General features: G+C 24.5%; 1 protein-coding gene across 1 annotated transcript in view; it reads right to left on the bottom strand.

Annotated features, from left to right (window-relative positions):
- The window catches only part of LOC113549153 (annetocin receptor), a 98129-nt gene extending 84986 nt beyond the window's left edge, over positions 1-13143 (bottom strand). The window contains exon 1 of the mRNA XM_026950329.1: positions 13022-13143. The gene's annotated coding sequence lies outside the window, so the exon portion shown is untranslated. The remainder of the gene's footprint in view (positions 1-13021) is intronic.
- Positions 13144-14024: the final 881 nt, after the last annotated feature.

The following is a 14024-nucleotide window of genomic DNA, read 5'->3' as shown; positions in this document are numbered from 1 at the left end:
ATGCATTTGATTATTAAGTAAATATTCATACGTTTCATGTGTAAATATCAATGTTATTAATACAAATTTAAATAGTTTATAATTCATTAATTTTTTTGTAAATGTTTAATCTTACATAAGTTTTACAGTTATTAATAATTATAAATATCAGTACTAGACAACTGCACTTATAAATAAATAACCTAATCAATTCAGATTCCTAAAATTAGCATAAACACGGAGATAATAGAAAAATGAATAAACCCAAATAGTAAGAATAAAACAAAAAACTGATAGAAATGAATTAAATTTTTTTTTTATTTACTTATTTATTAAATATTTTTAGTTAAAATGAAAAATAAATAATACTCAATAGGTCAAACAATACCTTAACAATTAAAATGCGTACCTGCAGTTGTTAGCAATTGAGTGAATTACAATTAATAAAAAGCAGGCAAGTGAGTACCGCTCAACTGTACAATAGGTCGAGTGGGTCACTATATGGGCGTGTTAAATCTGAATTAAATGATATATCGTGTATATACAAAAACGATCTGAGCGGAGACGGCCTGTCAGTCTATATCACAAACTAAATTTCATGATATGGTTTTTAGATATAGCTACATTGCTATTTAAGTAATTTATTTAACTTTTATTATTACGATAGGTTGATATAATTTTTTAGAAAATATTGCATTTATTATTTTATTAGAATTTAATATAATATAATATATTTATACCATATTATAAAACTCAAAATGTAACAACCTATTGATTCGTAATATAAATAGATAATAAAATAAATCAAAAATATCACTGAGTACAAAAAAAAATCATAATAATATCTGTAAAATGTTTAACTATAATGAAATAATTATTAATAATAATCATTATTTATCATTTAAGTAAATAATCCCATCCAAATTTGAAACTTGAAATACCCATAAAAAATAAAGTAAATATTACTTAGATATGGAAAATAAATCAATTAAATAATTTGTCATTGAAATTTATAGAAAAAGAACTTAAGAACTTTAAAAAAATGAAAATTTATATTGCCTATAATAGTTAAAAAAAAATAAAATGTTTTGTAAACTGTATCATAAATATTAAATGTTAATTTAAATTATAAATATTTTAAGACAATTTCAAGTATTTACGGTTATTTGTTTTTGAGTAACACATAAAAAAAAACAAAATTGTTTTTGTCAAAAATTAAATTTGTGTGAAATTCACGTTTTTTCTTATTTTTTTTACCCCAATTAAAAAAAAGACTTGATATTTTTCACATTTATCACTTATTATCAGGTATATTAAAATAAAAACACAACAGTTAGACTTTGATGCAGTATAAAATATACCAATATAAATCAAAATTTTAATTTGACAATAATTGTGGTAGACTCAGGTGAGATCCTTCCCGTATGCTCCGATCAAGATTCAGTTAAGACATTATAAGCTCCAGCATTAAAGGAAGAGGAATTGATGATACGTATTATTGAAACAGTTTAATGGACCTACAAACTCCTTTATCTCCTACCAGATCGCTAGAAGCACTTTATGATCACCCTTTTAAGCAGCAGTTACAGGAAGCAACAGATGCTACGTAAATAATGTGGTCAATTGTCATTTAAGGTTTGTCATTAAAACGATAACACGCTTAATAACAATTCAACCTCAATTCGACAATAGTATTGTAGGGATTAACTCAGATAAGCACAGGCCTAAAGTTTCGATATCCTGGTTTTTTATCAATAGTATATCGTTTAATCGATAATAATTGATTTAGTATGTCTTATCGAGTCTTACCAATCATATTCTGTTTATTTTTAATTTTATTTTCTGACCACTATTTAAATTTACCTCGAATAAAATGAAAATCAGAAAAATATGTGGTTTTAAATTAACTCTGCTCAGTAACTATTTTTAAAATTCTAATCAAATTAAGTAATAACTATTTCAGTTTTTTGATATTTACTTAAATATACGGTAATTTTGTGCCAAGACGGTTAAAGTAAAATAAATAGCAAACATCAAAATTTATGATAATACAATTTTTTTTTAGTGAAATTAGTTATTTTGATTGCATATAAACTTACTTATCTGAATCCTCATTTCTAATATCATCAATTAAAGAGATAGACACAAAATTATTTTATTATTTTTATAATTCCAACTTTAAAATCAATAGTATAAGCATTTTTTTTTTTAAATTAACTAAAGGTTATATTATTATTATATAATTAAAGACAACTTTAAGAGAAATATGCATAAAATGTTTAATATTCTTATACAATTATAAAATTTGACCTGTAAAGTTATTTATAAGTACTCACAACTCACTAGGTGATACCGACATATTTTCATAGTAAAGTACCTTTTGTTCTTCTGACAGAAAAATTCAGCATCGTTAATAATAAAGTGTAGTATTACTTTTCCTGTTTCTTAATAAACTTTAATAAAGTTATTTTTCTTCGGAGTCGTGGTAAAAGCTTTTTAAAATATCTATAAAAGGTTTCGAGAAAAATATTCTTTTTCAAGTACCGATAAATTATTATATACATAAAACTTAATTTAAATAGTCATCTGTAATTTCAAAACTCTGTAAACCGTATACATTAACAGATAGATGATAGATAATATTATTTTAACAATGGTTAAACATTATAAGTTGATTAATAATAATTATCTAAAAAATAATACTCGAGCAGTTGAAAAAAAATATCGTAACATAGATGTACAATGTTTAAACTTTTAATACATTTTGTTTTCTATGCAGCATGATAAATTTAACAGTAAATCAAAATAATAAATTTAAAAAAACAATGAAGTCTTTTCGATATTTTCCTTATTTTTCGTATTATTATGTGTATTAGCAAATACGCTTTTAAAGTAAACATAAACTTACCTCCACTTAACTCCATAGCAAAAAAAAACTAAATCGCCAATACCTAATTTTGTTTTTTATGTTTTATACCTATAGAAAAGTTTTCTGCTTCGGATGATAAAATTTTTAAATATAACGTACTATTTAATCATTTAAAAATTAAAATCGACAGATGGTTTCACCAACAAATACCTGTATAATAAAATTATGAGATAAATACAAGGATAATAATATTAAGTGTTTGATTTCCGCAAGCTCTTAAATTTTCAGTTTAATACTTATCAAATTATTAAGTATTCACTGATAAAAACCATTTTTTTTTTTTTATGAATATAATATTAAGATTATTAAACACTACATTAATGATCAAAATTAAATCTTATTTTCACTTTAGTCTTATAAAACTATACTCACTCGGTCACTCAATTTCATTTTTACTAAATATTTTTATAGGTTGAGGATAAATTTAAAAAATATGATACACCAAATTAATTTCACTCTGTAATAATTTTTCAAACTTTATATACGGGTAGTAGTGCAATAGCTTTGTGAAAACCATAAACACGAAAAACTACTATTGTAAAAACAGATATTGTGACAATGGAAGGCGACAATGACATAAAAAATTATGATGACCTTGAAAATATCTTTACACTCTTCCTAATTACAAATGAATAGGCATTAGGTACCATATACCAGTTAAAATAAAAACAGGAATAAAAAGTGTTCAAAATATGTGAAAACAACATGATATCAAGATATTAAAAAATATGCAAACTTCAATACACGCTTATCTTTTTTTTTTATATTAGCGATCTGCATAGGCCATTAATTCCATAAATGTAAATCGTTAAGTATTGTACTGAATAAGTTGGATTATAAAAAGTGGAATTTATATAGACTCACAAATTTATATAGACTCACATTTATTGCTACAGCTTATAAAACTTAATGTTTATAATAAGACCATCACATCATAATATAAATAATATTATGGTACATTAGGTAGAAATTATTATAATGTTGGTGTCATTTAAATTTTAGATTGGCGTTATGTACTCTTGAAATATTGTATTTAACATAATTTGAAGTATGATATTATATTTTGAATCTTCAACAATAAGTATACACACGACTGTTAATCAAATAATAATTTTCATCTCAATTAGGTTTTAATTTTCTATTTTGTTTACAATCCATAATATTCTAGAATACAGTTAGTTATAGTCTGACCACATTATTTCTCATTAGTACTATATCAATTAAAATGATAATTAATAATAATTAGAAACTACGCTAAGAAATTTAATCAAAAACTTTTATAGTTTTACTAGTTTTATTCTGAAATGTTTGTTAGAAAACTATGAATTATTTGGCTTTAATTTTGATATGGAAAACTGTGAAGGATACAAATACAAAAATAAAGAACAATATGTATTATATAAATATCTAACAATTTGAAAATTACCCGCAGTTGTTCTAAGTATAATAATTCCTTATTTGGCAAAAATCCACCGAGCTTCGGTTCAACTAATTACACTACATAACCATGTATAATAATCATTATTATATAATTATTAATTTTACTAAGAACCGTTTTTAAAAATATAATTTACTTATATAAAAGTTATTCACTTAATTCCACAATTTTTCTTAGTGATAGAAATCGTTGTGACCTGTAATGTTTAACTGTTCTTTAAGTTGTCTTAATGTAAATTGTAGTTCATAAAGTGTTCATAGTCTAAGCTAAATAAATATTATAAAAAAAAAACTTTCAATATTAAACTAATATATTTCTATACTCAAAATCAATTGCAATAACATGGTATTGTTTTATTTACTTAAATTATGCGCCATATTCTAAACATATGTTATTATAATATGTTTGTACGAGTATAATAATAAATTAAATAATCCATTAAGCTTTTATACTAACTTATTCTCACATTTTTAAGTAAATTTAAACTTGTTTTGATAAGCTTGGTCAGCACAGGAAACTATTTGAAACACATTTTACAATTAAATTAAATTTACTATTGATTAATAATAATAAATCAGTCGTTATTCAATTATAATATAATACAATATTAAAGTACAATATGTAAATTAGTAAATTATTTAAATTGAAAATTATAATTTAAATATTTAAACATAAATATTTGTTTAATTTTGCAATAAATTTACAAATTTAATAATTTTTATATATCTATTTATTAATTATTAGTACTTATGATAACCTAAGCAATTATCAAAGATTTTCCGGTATTATCATTGTTATTACCATACAATTTAAATACCAATTATAAAACATAATGCATTAACATAGAAAAGATATATCATATAATTACCAAAAAATCAGTTTCAAAACGCACATTTAATTTTTTTTACAGGACTTTTAATCCAAAATATTTGTTTTCGTGTTGTAACTTAGGTTTATAATCAGACCAACAGTAATCGACTATTTTATATAATATAGTAGTATTGACTCTAGAAAAAATGTCACCGCAACTTTTTTGTTAGATGGTAAATCCCAAATTGTTATTATTATTTGTTTTATTGTTTATGATGAATTCATCTCAATTCAAACTCATTAACCCAAATTTTTATGGAAAAAATTAAAATTAAAAACGCCTTGAAGAAAAATATGTATATACCTATTTACGATACCAGATGAGTGCCCTAAACTATAATATAAATTATTTTAAGTATTATAATATATATATAACAAAGTACCTTTTTTTTTTGTTCAGGATAATTCTTGGAAACCACCGGAACAGATTCGAACGTAGTTTTTTAAAAAACGCACTACAGAGCAGTCTATGATTATTATTAATTATAAGTATAATTTTATGTATCCACCTTCTGTCCACGAAATATTGAACGATAAAATAGGAATACACCAGTGATACAATCTGTGCAGTAAAATAAAATTTAGAAAATTAGAAAAAGAATGGTAGAACTTTTTTCCTAGCAAAATCAAATAATATAGTAAAATTTATTATCAATACTGTATTAACTCAAATTTGTTGCATTTTTTAAGATAATACGTAGTTCTATCAAACTATAAAAAATAACGATTTTTCAGTGAACTCAAGTATGCTAAAATCAAGATACAATTACACAACAATATAGGGCCGTGTGTTCCCTGCAAAGTGAAGTTATAGAGTAAGTCTTAGTATGATGTAATAATAAAATGCAGTATAAATAAAATATAACGAGTTATTCCTCCTAATAAATATTCTTCCCAAGTACACAAGAGACAACCATAGTGTTTATAAACAAAATGCTGATTAATCATGTGACAATTCGCAAAGTGTAGTCATTAATCAGTGAGATTTTCTGCGACGATTTTTATAATCTTGGTAGGTTTTAACGTGCATTTTTAATTTCTCGTAGATGTTTGAAATATTATGGTGATTTCAATATTGTATACCACTATTATAATGAGTATCTAGAATATCTCCAGTATTTACACTGCTAAACTACCAGTGTCATCAGATTTAAAAACAATTACTTAAAAAATAGTTATACTGATTGGTACCCAGTGGCAGAAATAAGTAGACGCTTACGTGTACTACATTATCTATAGACTATAATATACATTTCAAAATTCTACCTCTACCGATTTTTGCTCAAAAAATCTCTCAAACGTGTACTGTGTACTACATTTTGGAAAACTATGAGATTCTTTACATGTATTATATGCAAATATATTTTGAATTTATTATTTTAGCACTATTAATAACTAGAGCATTGTAATTTGTTTCATTAGCAGATCTGTGGTCTTAACTGATCATTTGCCATATCATCTACTATTAACAGTGTATTTAGCTTTAGTAAAAAAGTTTTAAATTTTAACTCCAGAATAAAACAAGTAGAATATTGATTTATTACAATGACGATATTGATTTCGGAATTCAAAAACGATTCACGATGAAACTCAGACTATTAATGAGGTTATACTGTTATAGGACGTTATTAAAATATTAAGTGCTCATAATTTATTATAATAATTAATATTATTGGTATAAAAATAATGTTTAAGGTGTAACACATGTCTTACATATTTAATTGTGTTAAACATTATTATTTACAGTTTATTATTTCTATATTTGAATTTGAATTGTTCTTTGCGTGCAGTTAAAAATACGGTTTTCCATCGATTTCCAAGTTTTATCTGAGAACACAACTATTAAAGTATAAATACATTGAGTAAGTTATACAATATACACTAATAGATATGATGTTATGTTGTATTACTTGTATTGTTAGAATTGACTCATGGAAAAAAACAACTGTTTACTTCAACTCAGTGTTTATATAGATAAAGGAAATACTCAAGTCACAAAGAAAGATGCTTTATTATATTTTACAATAAAACGGCGATACAAAGGTGATGAAGAAGTTTCCTTGACTTTAGTTGTCATTCAAGTAGGTATATATTTTTGTCTGCCAATAGACATAAAGATTGCTGTGTGCAAGTAGGAGTGAAGATTCAGATAGGATGACGTCAGAACGCCATGTCTAAAAGAAAAATAAGAATTAGTTTTTGTTTTGTTTATTAGTTAGAAACAGAAATATGACCTCAAAGTACATCGGTATCTTACAGTTTGTATTATTCTTGATTTTAAATCCTTTTAGAAAAATAAAAATTTGTAACTTACACTAAAATAGTCATCTTGTAGTGAAGAAGCAGTTATAAGAGTTTATTTATAAAAATTATACAAATAAAATGTGGACTACAATGTTTAGGATACATCATAATATTATATGCATATATCAATATTTTCTCAAATAATTTTTTCAATAAATGAAAAGAAGTCATAAAATATATAAACTCTACGAGTATTTCACAAACACATATTTTTTAAAAATTGAAATGACAATAATATCGGTATTATTCTACTCAATTATACTATTCAAATTTTAAATAATTTATTATTATGGTTATATGATACGTTCTTTGAAATTTAACCAACATAAATTATACTTTATAGATATACTGATTTATTGATATATACAATTTTAATGGGAAACTACCACTGTCAAAACCAAGGTATGCAGAATATATCACTACATATACATATTTTTTAGTTCTGACATAATACAAAATAAAAATTATATTATATTTTATATGACTAATAATTAGAAAAATCATCTAAGTACAAACATAGTTAATAATTATAATGAAATAATTAACGATTTTAAAAATCGCCATTATTTTCTATATAGGAAAATTTGGTAATGTCACGTTATAACTAAACTAGTAACATTTGACACAAAGAATCCAAACCCAAACCCAAACCCTATTTAAAATATCATTTGGATGGACATTTTGATTCATAGATCTACGCGAATACTGCTGTTCTATTAAAAAAACATTAAATATATAAAACTAATAAAAATAAAACCAATATATTACTTGTTCACCAGAATTTAAAAGATAAAAATTATACAACTATGATATTATAATGTGAAATTGTAAATATATATTATTAATTAATTAATAAAGATAAAAAAATTTATTTTTTTTTTATTTTTTCAGTCTTCTCTGAATCACGTACATAAAATAAATATGCCATAATATTGTAAACTCTAATAGTATATTCCTTTCTTCGTACAAAATCTTAAAATTTAGATAAATTCACAGGTGTTAACAATATATATAAATATATATATATATATATATATATATATATATATATATATATTTCTCTGTGGTCTAAAAGAGTGAGGAGTAACCAGCGAGAAAATATGAAAAAATATCGACTTGGCTAATACTGCTATTTATTTAATCCCATAGATTACTTATATTATTAGGAAGCAAAATATTATCTACATAAATACAACACATAATACTATAACAGTACCCTCAATCAGTATATGTGTAATACACCTTTTCGTCATCACTGGGGATTGTCATTGTTACGTTGATTTTACAACATGCATTGAGACATATATTTACACGAGTTGTATATACCTAGTTATAATAATTAAAACAACAACAAAAAAACGATTGAAAACATCTGAAAAATCTAGAATAAAAGTATCGTTTCTGAAACGAAATATTGAATCATATTGTATATGTTTTGGTGGTCGTTGTACCAATGTAACAAATAAAGAGCAAACAAATTCTAATACATATATTAAGAATATGATTTGTTGCATATTGCAAAATGTGTTAATAATATACTGTTTATCTATTAGTTGCTATTTGGTTTCCATTACAACTGTTGTCGTGAAATAGATTACGCGAAATTATTAAAAAAATAATCGAATAACAATTAATTGGTATAACCATAACCTATTAATTAATAATAATTGATCGTTATAATTGAATATAGTTATTGTATTTTATTGGTTACCATAGCAACTGTAACGATCATTAAAAAACCTATTTATACCGATCCTAAAACATATTATATACTATAAATGAAAACGGCAGTATGAAGTGTATAGGAAGTGGACATGGATACTGATTTCTTAAAAAGTAACATAATAATAGTAAATATTATGCATTTCTAATAAATTATATAATACTAAACGTATATATAATTTATTAAAGACCGTCAGAGTTTTTTGTAGAGCATTTTAGTATCAAGCATAATCATTGAATGGTAATAGAACGATTACTAATTTATCACAAAATAGCTCAACGCTTTCTAGTAAGACATACCTGAAAAAAATACTAATTACATAAATTATAGTTATAGCTGAGCTAATTATTTCATGAGAATTATTGTTGTCTTATGTTTTTGATATCCAAACTTTTCTAAATGGAAAATATAACTCTGCAGTTTTCAAATCATTTTTCCAAAAACATTATGCACTATATTATTATTAAGTCTGATCAGGTTATAATTAATAGTAACCACCGTACATTAAAAATTTATAACTACAGTCTATAAATAGGTAGATATAAATCGTAATAACTAATAACTTATCTGCTGTTTTTTTTCTGGTGATGATATTTTATTCATAAAAATCAACCCACTTTATAAATATTATTCTTTACTCCGTTCGTCGTATGCAGTATGCATTTGCTCAATAATGAACGAATGTAAAACGATATTGAAAAAAATAAATACTAAACAAATATTCTAACAATAATATTAAGTTTCATTGCCGTTTTATATCAGATTATAATAAAATTAGATAATTTAGAAAAAAATATTATAAATCAATTAAAATATAATTATAAATATAAGTATTGTCAGATTTCGAAGTTTAAACTTAACATTAATTACTCAATTTTTTTAAGACTAAAATGTATTAACTCATAATAGTAAAGTTAATGTGTATATTATCTAATCAAATTTCAGTGTTGTAATTTTATCTATATATTACTGTTTTCATACAATACTATAAATATTTTGTTTATTTAATGTATTCAAGAAGTTCTAAATGCAATAAACTACTTTCTACTTAATTTAATGTTTTTTTCAGTACCTACCTACTTAAAACTATTACGTTTTTAAATAAAAACTAAAAGGGCTACGTGGTTGATTCTTTTTTCACCGTAATAATGGAAAATAGCATTCGAAAAGCCGTAAAGTCGTTGAGGTTTTACAATAAATGTCTCACCGACATGGACCGGCTACTTTTATCGAATATATATAGTTCTATGGTTACAATAGCAAAAGGATAGGAAGTTGTGTGCAGTAAACAAACAAAGGAAAAATAAGAAACATAGAAGAAAGATCAAAATAAACCGAATTCTTTTATAGAAATATGAAATTTACACAGTTACTCTTACATTAAAACATGAATACTATAACTTTAATTTTATTCTTTCTACTCTCGTGTAATTAAAAATCTGATGTTTTTAATAATACGTATCGATTTATTAAATTATAATATAATATATTATATCAATTTTTTTTTTTTAATTATATAAATTAAATATTCTATTTGAATAATTTAAAATGTATGTTAATTTATAGTTTCTACACACAAATAATAATCAATAGTTATTGAAAATCAGTGTTAAATTAAAACAGCTTATTTAACAGGTGATTTTTACAACACACACCGAACGTGTTGCAAGTAAAATGCAATCATTTTATCATCGTATTTAAAAAGAATAAAAATAATAATTTTTAAAATATTTCTAAAATATAGTTAATTTGTATGCATGAATATCAATCAGTTTAAATCCAGGAAACATAATGAGTAATAAATTATTATTATTATGCCTAGATTATGAAAGTTCTAAAAAACAATTGATTTTATAAAGGTGACTTTTTTTTCTCGGAAATTATCTTTCTCAACAATAAAAGTACTCTAAAATATAATATCCATTATTGATTGAATATTGAACACGCTAGACATACCTATTTTACCGGGTAATTTTTACAAATTAACAAAATGTAATAGTATTTAATTATGCTGTTTTTATAATTTTAATTTTTAGCTGAAAATATCTAATTGAAAATTAAAATCTCATGGAATGTAGATTTATTTTAGTAATTTGAATACTACGATAAAAAGTTGCCTTTATTTTTTAAATTTAATATCTTACAAATAAAAATCAATTTTGCTGGTTTTATGATTTTCCCTTACACTTGTTGCTTGTAACTACTAATAAAAATAAAAATTGAATACTACGTTATGTTGACTCAATTTATTATCTATAAAAATCTCATATGTAATTTTTATAAGAAAATCTTCTATACTCGATACAATTTTAATAAAAAAAAATAAAGAAATATTTATAAATTAACCATGAAACTAATAATTGCTCACTTTAAAATTCTATACATTCTTCATTTTGGTCACAATCTAAGAGTTTGGATTTGATAATATATTATTTTAAATAAACTTAATTAAAAGATTGAAATTTATATGACCCAAGACCTGAAAATTAAAAATCTTATATTAGTAACATCTATGTGCTCTTTTTAGGGACGAGTGTTAATCGAAAAATATGTAAATGAGAAAATCATGTAGCAAAAGTTAATATTCCGAAACCCAAAATTGCGTAAACAATAGATACCATTAGATTTTTAAAGTAATAAACACTGTTATTTATTTAAACACTTAAAATTAAACGAATCAAGTAAATACCTATACAGGAAAATATATTCTTAACCATTTTAACTGCATATTTAATTAATTTCAAACATTCACAATACAATCGTGATAAATTTAAGTGTCGAAAATTATACTTTTACTTCATAAGTATCATTGGAGAAATAAAATCTATGTAAGCTGCAAATTAATACAAAAATATATTTTACTCATTATCAACTACATTTTACTAAGAATAGGGCTCCACTGTGTGTAAATTGTAAAATCAGCATTTGTTTATTTATTTTAAAACATAAATTGAGAGAAAATGTTTAAATATATTGTTTAGTATACTTTGAAATTAATAGGTAATCGAAATTTATTTTATTTTATTTTATTTTATTAATTATATATTTTAATTTTTAGGCTTAGATAGACATTTTATTTTATTTCATGTAAATTCCATATGATTATGTTAAGAATATATATGTATAGAATAATATTCTTTAATTGAAAATCTAAAGCACTAACATTTAAACTATTATAAAATAAATTATATTATTACAATTAATTGCGTTATTATTTTGGTATATTTCAGTTTTTATATAATATATATAGTATATACACATAGGACAATACATTTTAAGTCAAGTTTTAAACTAAACATTAATTTATTCAATCTATTATTAAACATAATACTTGTTTAAATAAACAGAGAGATTATAATTTCACAAAATTTGTGCGTATAATATTGTTTTTCCATTTAAAATCAAAAGTATTTGGTATTATTATCAAAAATTGTATCATTATTAAATATTATATATAATATTGTTGAAATTCAAATACGTTAATTTGCTATTCGATTTAAGTTGTTTTGTCAAAACCGGTGTGAAAATATTAATTAAAAAAAAAAAAAAAAATTATTTCCGTCGAATAAATACTTTTTTATTTCGTTAAATGTCGTTATGACTGCGACTAATGACACAGGTAGAAATCACACGTCGTTACATAAATATCAACCGACACATCATGTACGGTGTTACGGTACATAATAATATTACGTCGATATCTACAAAATAATAATAATAATAATACGCAACACGAATTATCAACGTAAGCGGCGTAATTGTATAAAACGAAAATTACCTTTTACGCGGCGCATCATCGGAGGAGACACTTCGCTCTCGGGTCGCCACGCGTGTGACTACGGGGCGGTTTTCAACCGAACACTGCCGGCGCGCTCGGTGGTTGTGGTATGCGCTTGTGTGTGTGCGTGAGTGAGTGTTTGTATTTTCGGGCAAAAACGCAACTCTATGGCTTAACACACGGACGGCGGCGGCGCAAACTCCACGGCGGCGCATTCTCAGAGGCTTTCAAATGGTTCCCCCTCCCCGCCTCGCAACACCGCATTAACCAGCCCCGCGGTCCGCGTGTAGGTATACCGTGCAGGCGGCTCCTCTTCGTCTACCGCGATTATGGTTAGAACGGTGACAAAATCTAACTGCACTGTCCCCCGCACACGCGCGCGCACGAGGAGGCCCACTTGCGAGCCCTACGCAGAGCGTGCTACACATCGCACAGGGTGTTGCTGGAACATGTGACGCGATTCTAAAATAAAATATTATAATATTATGTAAAGTGTCGTCGAAATATCTATGCAGACACGCGTCTACAAGTATACGGGATTGGGTACACTCTTCGCTCGTTAACCCTTTCAAGGCAATAAAATGAATAGTCATTAGAAGACAATACATTTATAATATATATATATATATATATATTGTGTTTGGTTACACTCTTTACACACTATTATATTGCCTAAGATCGTGAATATACGCACCACTGCCGATTCACCTGACTATTGGAAGCTGCTGAAGATAAATGAAAATGAAGATACTTAAAGTGATCTGATTTTAGTGGGGTATAAAAAACGATTTTGAATTCATCAGGCTTAGAATAATTTATTTTTTCTTAGAATAAATAATCAAATTTTAATAAGTCAACATAAAATTGTATTCACAAGAAACTTAAAACTAAAGATAGCTAAAATAGTTTACAAAGAATTCAATTCAATTCGTTCTAAACGACGACGTTTGATAATAATTTAATTGAAATGTAAAATATAAAACAAAAAATCAACAATAATAAC

The sequence above is a fragment of the Rhopalosiphum maidis genome, chromosome 4 (genome assembly GCF_003676215.2).
Source record: "Rhopalosiphum maidis isolate BTI-1 chromosome 4, ASM367621v3, whole genome shotgun sequence".
NCBI lineage: Eukaryota > Metazoa > Arthropoda > Insecta > Hemiptera > Aphididae > Rhopalosiphum > Rhopalosiphum maidis.
This window is presented reverse-complemented; position numbering and strand designations above follow the sequence as displayed.